Below are 10,635 nucleotides of genomic sequence, written 5' to 3' on the forward strand. Positions count from 1 at the left end.
GGATTCTATTATCCTCTGACCCCGAGTTTTTATCTCGGATTCAGACATAGGTCAGGGAGGAGAAATAATAGCCCCATCAATCACGACCTTATCAGGATCCAAAGGAGAGAGATCCAGGTCGGGAGCAATAACCCCGACCTGCTCCTTAAAGATCCTCCACGCCTCCTCGGCTCCCTCAGCAATGGAGTCCTCCAGCTCCACATAAGCATCCCAAGCTCTCACCAAATCCTTTTTTTACCTCAACAAGGTCCTGGAACAAGCTCGAATAGCTCTGCTTCACTTTCTCCCTCAGACCCTCTGCCATGGCGCACCGGCCCATCAACTTCCTCTCCTCTTTCCGGAGATTATCCCTCTCCTTTTTCAACCCGGCGACCTCCTCCTTCAAACTCTTATCAGCCTCTTGATATAAAAGAATCCTCCCCTCTAGCTCCTCAACCCTCAGGGATGAACCCAAAGAGCTGAGGGGAGTCTTCTAAAAAATATCCAAAAGCTTAGTGCACACCCCTGCCGCCTTGACACTCCCTTGAACCAGAAGATTAAGGTGGTTTCAAACGGAAGCATCATCCATACTTATACGAGTATGAGGATAGATGTAATTCCGAACAAACTGAGGCACATCAGACTTTGCCTCACCTTCAAAAGAAGAGCTAGACCCTGAAGTCTTGTACTTCTTCAGCTCTGGCTCAGGGGAAGATCGAGGAGGAGGGGGAAGAGAAGAGGTGGAAGGGGATATAACAATAGGTCAGGAGGGGGTCCCCAGGTTGTGAGGAGAAGGAGGAGGGGGAGGAGGAGGAGGGCCAGCAGCCCTGGCGCCACCAACTCTGGCACGGGACCTTGTCTTGGCCTCCTGGACTCTTTGGTAAGATTCTCTGGAATTCTTCTTCGCCATCTCTGCAAAAGCCATTATTTAGAAAATTCAATAAACAAGTCGGAGAAAACAACTCGGGTGATCATCAAGTCAGAAAACTCAACAAACAAATATGGTACTACCTAATTGGGCCTGCACAAAGGTCGGAGACCCCTGGAGAAACTTCTTGGTATCCAGATAAGGGGCTCTCCCCCAAACTTCTTGGAGAAACCCAACGATGGCTGCCTCCACCTCATCCAAATTATCCAAACTATATTTCTCACAAGGAAAGGCCTCTAACCAGTACAGGGGAAAGCGAGGAGAAGAATTTTGATCCAGAAAAAAGGGGTGGTGACCCTCTACAGCTTGCACTTTGAAAAAGAAATTTTTAAAGTCATGAAAGGATTCATCAAAAAGGGTAAAAACTCTCCGGCCTTGTATGGCCCAGAAAGAAACCCATTGCTGTTTGTTATTTTGCCCACTGAAGGGCTTGGTCATGTGAAAAAGAAAAAAGAAAATCCTCAAAGAAGTCGAAAAATCCAGGGCATGGCTGATAAATTGATAAATTTTCAAAAAACCCCAAGAGTTGGGGTGAAGCTGGGTAGGGGCTATCCGGCAATGAGATAAAACGGCTATCTCAAAGTTAGAAAAAGGAAGAAGAACGCCCAAACGGGTGAAAAAACTCTCATACATAAAAATAAAATGAGGGTCTTCCTCAGAAGCTCTTCCAAAACAAACCCGGTCTTCCGGACCCGGGACTATCAGTTCATATCTCGACTCATCGCCATCAGAAGCACAAATCCTATGGCGCGTATGAAGATCGGTAACATAGTTAGTATCCACAAGGGTTTCTTCCACAAGAATAGTAATATCTACCCATCGAGTGAAGGATTCTACAGAAGACATCTTTTTTCTAAAAAAGAAAAGGATTCCGAAACCTACAAAGGGGAAAGAAAAAAGGATAAAAAAACAGGGTCTCTAAGAGGCCTGGGGTTAGATCCTTAACAAAACAGAATCACTAAGTCTACGACCAACACTCCTCTCAAATAAAAAACATGCAATAAAAGCAGTTATAAAAGAGGAGAAAAGAAAAAACTGACCTTTACTTTCGAAGGGTCAGAGGTGCAACAGCAGTTGATCGAAAAAAAAGAAGCTTTCTTTTCGGAACAGAGTGTGTAAGTGAGAAAGTTTTCAGAAACGAAACAAAGAAAGAGAGAGAAAAGTATTTATAAGCACGTTAGGGGTATAAAGGTAAAACGACGCAACCATTTAAAAGTTGCACCGTTACCAATGTAACTGCCCCCGCGTATAAATGCTCAGACCTCTAAGAGACGCGACGTTTGATTAGACGCGACGATTAAAGAAATTTAAATCACGTCGGTTCCCAAAAATCACGTCGGCAAAAGTTCCGATCTGTATACTCGAGTCCAAACTCACGGAAGGGCTTGGACTCGAGTAGGGGCACTGTTCATACCCTGGCCCAACACTAAGGCTCAGGACCAAATAAGACAAAGAGGCACAATCCATAGATTAGCCTCCCCACGCAACCGACCTCCATCCAAGAGGTCAGATTCTACAAAAACTCCACTAAAAGGAAGTCGGGAGTCAGATTAGCTGGCAGATAACACTTATTCAAATAAGTAACTGCCCCTAAAATCTCTCAACCCACTTCCAGGAGTCAAATCTCAACCTCCCTAAGATAAAGGGACGGTTATCCTCCTTAAAAGGTGGAACCACTCCAACGGTGGTTATGGGTTCACCCCTATAAGTATACTAACAACCCTCATGTATCTCTAAGTTCTCATACTCTCTCAACCTGATTAGACCCTTGCTGACTTAGGCATTGGAGTGTCTTTGCAGGTTCCATCCCCCATTCTCTCACACACACAAGTCGGGCGAAGGCTTCAAACGCGAGACTAAGCCTAAAGACCTTCTTTCTCAAACGATTGGGCCAACCTCGCGAGTCCAGTTCATCAATCTCCGGTTACCCAACGTAACATAAATATTGTCAAATTTTAAAACTACTATATATATATATATATATATATATATATATATATATATATATATACCACAACTATAGTTATCATCAAATTTACTTTATATTATAATAGAAATTATAATTTTTATTTTAAAATACTTTTTATCACATAACATTCATAAAAAAATATTTTTTTGCTATTATTATTATTATTAAATAAAAATATAGAGTATTAGGATAAAATATATATCCTTTTACAGGTCAACTAGCTCTTCCTTTTTTACCCTCAAAATTTCCGTTTGGTCTTACTTATTCTTCATTCCACTTAGACAATTATTTAATCAACATAACTCATACTTCTTTTGCTCTTTCATTGACATATCTCATTCAGAAAAAAGCATACACACCCTACATACCATATATAGCTGTATCACGTGGTGAGTGCAACGATGCATACGTGGGATTGAAGATTATTACGATTCATAAACTTCTTAGAAATCATGAAAATTGATTATGATCACATAAAATTAAAACTAGAAGGAGGTTGCTTTTGGATTTATGTTCGACGATAAATTGATGATGTATGACGTTTATCATAAAATAGAAATTTATTTATTTATTTGACAAATGATAATAAACTTGAGAGAAACACGTGTAGTGTGTACGGAGTTGTCACTATGCTTGTTTTAAGCGGTAGATCCATTTTCCTTTTCTTTTAAGTTTTCTTTTTTTCAATCTCAGAATTAGTTTGTTGAAAGTGATCGACTCATTTTTTTGTCTTTCTTCTCTTCAATAAAAAATGCCAAAATTTAATTAGAATCATACCTGATTATGAGCTATGGTAATTAGAGACTTTGTTTTTAATTCAATATGCAGCTTTTTTTTTCTTAATTTAAATAATTTAATATAAAATAATTTTATTATCAAAAGTTGTGTATGAAAGTTACATGGAGAATATAATAATAATAATAATAATAATAATAATAATAATAATAATAATAATTGGTTGAACAATAGTTTTTCATTTTTATAGTTTTTTAATTTAAACTAATCTAAACCTAATATATTATTTTATATGTCAAATGAATATTATTTTAATTTATGAGATATTTAATTTGATAATTTTTTGTAAAATACAAAATTTTTACTAAAGATTTGAGTATATAATTACTATTTTATTCATCTTTTTTAATTTTTTGTCTTTCAATTCTCTTTATCATTTTAAATTAATTGGTTCTAATCTTCTCATTTTTGAAAAAACAATTCACATTTATATACGAGGAATTACATCTAATTTGTTTCAATTGCTGAAAATATGAGATAAATGTTTGTCTAAAAAAAATCATGAAAATTTATTTAAAGAGGATGCGATTATAGATGATGATAATCAAAATTCTATGAATGAAGCTCATTCTGATGATCAGAGTCAGCAACAACTGACGTAAATGAAGGACAAAAAGGAAAAGAAAAATTAGAAGGCGAAGAATCTGGATCAATAGAAGGCGAAGAATCTAGATTAGCATTCACACATGGTGCTGTTAATTCTGTTAATGATAATTCTATTTTGTAGAATATGTTTAATGGGACTAGCTGATTTCACAAGACGCAAAATCAGAATAATATTCCTGAATTAAAGGAAGAAAATTTGTATGGACCATGGATGGTTGTTAAGAGGCAACAACAAAAAAATAAGCAAAAATCAGGGAAAGTAAAACAGACCGAAAAGAAAAAAAATTATTTCACCATATTTAAAGTCTTAAATGTCTTAAATGTCATAAATTATGAAGAAAAAAAATAATCTCAACCTAAAGAAAAATCGTAGTCCAAAGTTAATATTAAGCAGGCCAAGACTTCAAGAGGAAAAAAGAAGAAAAATCTAAGAAAAGATTTTAACAAATTAAAAATAATAATGCAAATAACAATCAAATAGTGAAACAGAACAATTTTGCTAGTATTAAAATTTTTAAAGAAAAAGAGATTAACACTACCTACCATTTGATCTCAAAGAAGGTAGTTTTATGTCAAAATCTCTAGAAAATAATTTCATACTAGCTACTAATCAAAGAATCAATGAATATCAGAGAAAAAATGTATAGTATATTCTATAATAATAATAATAATAATAATAATAATAATAATAATAATAATAATAAGTGGTTGAATAATAGTTTCTCATTTTTATAGTTTTTCAATTTGAACTAATTTGAATCTAATATATCGTTTTATATGTCAAGCGGATGTTAGTTTAATTTATGAGAGATTTATTCAATAATCTTTTGTAGAATATAAAATTCTTTCCAGAGATTTAAGTATATAATTATTATCTCATTCATCTTTTTTAATTTTCTGTCTTCAATTATCTATATCTTTTTAAATCAATTGGTTCCAACTTTCTCAGTCTTAAAAAAAGAATTCATATTGGTATACGAGGGGATTATATATAATTTATTTCAATTGCTAAAAATATAGTTATAATACGGTGAATGTTTGTCCAAAGAAAAATCATAAAAACTTACATAAAGAGGAAGCGATTATAGGTGTTGGTAATTAGAATCTTATGAATAGAGCTCATTCTGATGATTGGAGCCAACAACAACTGATGTAAATGAAGGCCAAAAAGAGAAACAATAAATAAAATGCGAAGAATTTGGATCAATAGAAGATAAAGAATCTAGATCAGCATTCACACATGGTGCCATTAATTCAATTAATGATAATTCTATTCTATAGAATATGCTTAATGGGACCAACAGCTTTCACAAGACGCAAAATCAGAATAATATCCCTAAATCAAATGAAAAAAATCAGGGGAGGTAAAACAGACGAAAAAGAAAGAAAATTATTCCATCATATTTGAGGTTTTAAATGTCATAAATGATGAGGAAAAAAAACAGTCTCAGCCTAAAGAGAAATCGCAGTCCAAAATTAATATTCAACAGGTCAAGACTTCAAGAGCAAAAAAGAAGAAAATCTAAAAAAATATTCTAACAAATTAAAAATAGTAATGCAAATAACAATCAAAAAGTGAAACAGAAAAATTTTACTAGCATTAAAAATTTCAAAGGAAAAAAAGTTGACATTACCAAAGTACAATCACCATTTTAGATCAAGGGAGAAAATTTTAAGTCAAAATTCCTAGAAAAAATGTCATGCTAGCTACTAATCAAAACACCAATGAGTATCAGAAAAAAATGTGAAAAATACAAAGAATATTGGAGTTAGTTTAGCAGATTAAACCAAGAAATATACAAAAACAACCAGCATGATAGGATGTACATTTCAAGGGATGGCAATTTAGATAACCAAACCAAACTCATCATTGCTAAAATGATGGAAAGGTTCCTATAACTCATTATATGAGGTCTCTAAAAGATAAACTTTTAGAACCAGAGAAAAACAACCAAGACGAGTGCACGAAAGACGAGAGCTGCTCTACCCATAAAGAAGAATCTTCAAGTAGGGAAGAGATGCAGATAGATTTGTCTACCAATATTATGGAAGCTTAACTGCTTCAATAGAAGGCGAAGAATCTAGATTAGCATTCACACATGGTGCCGTTAATTCTGTAAATGATAATTCTATTCTGTAGAATATGCTTAATGGGACTAGCAGTTTCACAAGATGCAAAATCAGAATAATATCCCTACATTAAAGGAAGAAAATTTGTGTGGACCATGGATGGTTGTTAAGAGGCAACAACAAAGAAAAAATAAGCAAAAATCAGGGGAAGTAGAATAAACCAAAAAGAAAGAAAATTATTTCACCATATTTGAAGTCTTAAATGTCATAAATTATGAAGAAGAAAAATAATCTCAACCTAAAGAAAAATTGCAGTCCAAAGTTAATATTAAGCAGGCCAAGGCTTCAAGAGGAAAAAAAGAAGAAAAATCTAAGAAAAGATTTTAACAAATTAAAAATAATAATGCAAATAACAATTAAATAGTGAAACAGAATAATTTTGGTAGTATTAAAATTTTTAAAGAAAAAGAGGTTAACACTACCTACCATTTCAGTTCAAGGAAGGAAGGTTTAAGTCAAAATCTCAAGAAAAAAAATGTCGTACTAGCTGCTAATCAAAGAATCAATGAGTATCAGAGAAAAATGTATAGTATATTCTATAATAACAAAAATTGGTCGAATAATAGTTTTTCATTTTTATAGTTTTTTAATTTAAACTAATCTAAACTTAATATATTATTTTATATTACAAGTGGATGTTAGTTTAATTTAAGAGAGATTTAATTTGATAATTTTTTGTAAAATAGAAAATTTTTACTAGAGATTTAAGTATATAATTACTATCTTATTCATCTTTTTTAATTTTCTATCTTTCAATTCTCTTTATCTTTTTAAATAAAGTGGTTATAATCTTCTCAGTTTTGGAAAAAAAATTCATATTAATATACGAGGAACTACATCTAATTTGTTTCAATTGCTGAAAATATGAGATGAAAGTTTGTCTAAAAAAATCATAAAAATTTATTTAATGAGGATGTGATTATAGATGTTGGTAATCGGAATTCTATGACCGAAGCTCATCCTGATGATCGGAGCCAGCAACAACTGATGTAAATGAAGGACAAAAAGGAAAAGAAAAATTAGATGGCGAAGAATCTGGATCAATAGAAGGCGAAGAATCTAGATTAGCATTCACAAATAGTGCCGTTAATTCTATTAATGATAATTCTATTCCGTAGAATATGTTTAATGGGACTAGCAGCTTTCACAAGATGCAAAATCAGAATAATATCCCTGAATCAAAGGAAGAAAATTTGTATGGACCTTGGATGGTTGTTAAAAGGCAACAACAAAAAAATAAGCAAAAATCAGGAGAAGTAAAATAGACCAAAAGTAAAGAAAATTATTTCACCATATTTGAAGTCTTAAACGTCATAAATTATGAAGAAGAAAAATAATCTCAACCTAAAGAAAAATTGCAGTCCAAAGTTAATATTAAGCAGGCCAAGACTTCAGGAGGAAAAAAAGAAGAAAAATCTAAGAAAAGATTTTAACAAATTAAAAATAATAATGCAAATAACAATCAAATAGTGAAACAGAACAATTTTGCTAGTATTAAAATTTTTAAAGAAAAAGAGGTTAACACTACCTACCATTTCAGTTTAAGGAAGGAAGTTTAAGTCAAAATCTTAAGAAAAAAATGTCGTACTAACTGCTAATCAAAGAATCAATGAGTATCAGAAAAAAATGTATAATAATAATAATAATAATAATAATAATAATAATAATAATAATAATAATAATAATAATAATAATAATAATAATAATAATAATAATAATAATAAGTGGTTGAATAATAGTTTCTCATTTTTATAGTTTTTCAATTTGAACTAATCTGAATCTAATATATCATTTTATATGTCAAGCGGATGTTAGTTTAATTTATGAGAGATTTATACAATAATCTTTTGTAGAATATAAAATTCTTACCAGAGATTTGAGTATATAATTATTATCTCATTCATCTTTCTAATTTTCTGTCTTCAATTATTTTTATCTTTTTAAATTAATTGTTTCCAACCTTTTCAGTCTTGAAAAAAGAATTCATATTGGTATACGAGGGGTTATGTCTAATTTGTTTCAATGGCTGAAAATATGGTTATAATACGGTAAATATTTGTCCAAAGAAAAATCATAAAAACTTATATAAAGAGGATGCGATTATAGGTGTTGGTAATTAGAATCTTATGAATGGAGCTCGTTCTGATGATCGGAGCCAACAACAACTGACGTAAATGAAGGCCAAAAAGAGAAAGAATAAAGAGAATGCGAAGAATTTGGATCAATAGAAGACAAAGAATCTAAATCAGCATTCACACATGGTGCCATTAATTCAATAAATGATAATTCTATTCCATAAAATATGCTTAATGGGACTAACAGCTTTCACAAGACGCAAAATCAGAATAATATCCCTGAATCAAAGAAAGAAAATCAGGAGAGGTAAACAGACAAAAATAAAAAAGAAAATTATTCCATCATATTTGAGGTTTTAAATGTCATAAATGATGAGGAAGGAAAACAGTCTCAGCCTAAAGAGGAATCGCAGTACAAAATTAATATTCAATAGGTCAAGGCTTCAAGAGCAAAAAAAAAAGAAATCTACAAAAATATTTTAACAAATTAAAATTACTAATGCAAATAACAATAAAAAAGTGAAACAGAAAAATTTTACCAGCATTAAAATTTTTAAAGGAAAAGAAGTTGACATTACCAAAGTACAATCACTATTTCAGATCAAGGAAGGAATTTTTAAGTCAAAATTTCAAGAAGAAAATGTTATGCTAGCTTCTAATCAAAACACCAATGAGTATCAGAAAAAAAATGTGAAGAAAACAAAGAATATTGGAGTTTGTTTAGTAGATTAAATAAAAAAATATACAAAAACAACTAGCATGATAGGATGTACATTCTAAGGGACGGCAGTTTAGATAACCAAACCAAACTTATCATTGCTAAAATGATGAAAAGGGGTCCTATAGCTCATTATATGAGGTTTCTAAAAGATAAAATTCTAGAACCAAAGAAAGATGAGAGCTGCTCTACCCATAAAGAAGAATCCTCAAGTAGGAAAGATGATAGTTGCTCTACCCATAAAGAAGAATCCTCAAATAGAAAAGAGATACAGATAGATTTGTCTACCATTATTATGGAAGCTTGACTGCTTCGATTATGGATAGAGAATTTTTATCCTTAGAATTCTCTTTATTTTATCTTTGCTATTACGAATATTTTCATTTGAAATTTTAGAGGGACTTCGTCAAAAGTCTTTCACACTATTATTAAAGATCTCAGTGTTAAATATAATTTTAAGTTTTGTATGTTACTTGAAACTCACATTTTAGGGATTAAAGCCGAGAATATTATTAGAAAATTAGGCTTTGAATCTTGAAGTATTAGTGAGGCAAAAGGTTTTTCAGAAGAAATTTGGTGTCTATAGATAAAAGATTCATGAAATATCAACACCCTCGTTATGTATAAATAGTTTATTCAAATGGCAATACAGTAAAAAAGTCAAATCCCTTGAAATTTTATTTCACCATATTTGAAGTTTTAAATGTCATATCAAATTCCTTGAAATTTTATTTCACCATATCTGAAGTCTTAAATGTCATAAATGATGAAGAAGAAAAATAATCTCAACTTAAAAAAAAAATTACAGTCCAAAATTAATATTAAGCATGCCAAGACTTCAAGAAAAAAAAAGAAGAAAAATCTAAGAAAAGATTTTAACAAATTAAAAATAATAATACAAATAACAATCAAATAGTGAAACAGAAAAATTTTGTTAGTATTAAAATTTTTAAAGAAAAAGAAGTTAACACTACCACCATTTCAGATCAAGGAAAGAAGTTCTAAGTCAAAATCTCAATAAAAAAATGTCGTACTAGTTGCTAATCACAGAATCAATGAGTATCAGAGAAAAAATGTATAGTATATTATATAATAATAATAATAATAATAATAGTAATAATAATAATAATAATAATAATAAGCGGTTAAATAATAGTTTCTCATTCTTATAAATTTTTAATTTGAACTATTCTGAACCTAATATATCCCTTTACATGTAAAGCGGATGTTAGTTGAATTTATGAGAGATTTATTCAATAATCTTTTGTAGAATACAAAATTTTTACCAGAGATTTGAGTATATAATTATTATCTCATTCATCTTTTCTAATTTTCTGTCTTCAATTATCTTTATCTTTTTAAATCAATTGGTTCCAACCTTCTCAGTCTTGAAAAAAGAATTCATGTTAGTATACGAGAGGGTTATATCTAATTT

The sequence above is a fragment of the Arachis stenosperma genome, chromosome 4 (genome assembly GCF_014773155.1).
Source record: "Arachis stenosperma cultivar V10309 chromosome 4, arast.V10309.gnm1.PFL2, whole genome shotgun sequence".
NCBI classification, from domain to species: domain Eukaryota; kingdom Viridiplantae; phylum Streptophyta; class Magnoliopsida; order Fabales; family Fabaceae; genus Arachis; species Arachis stenosperma.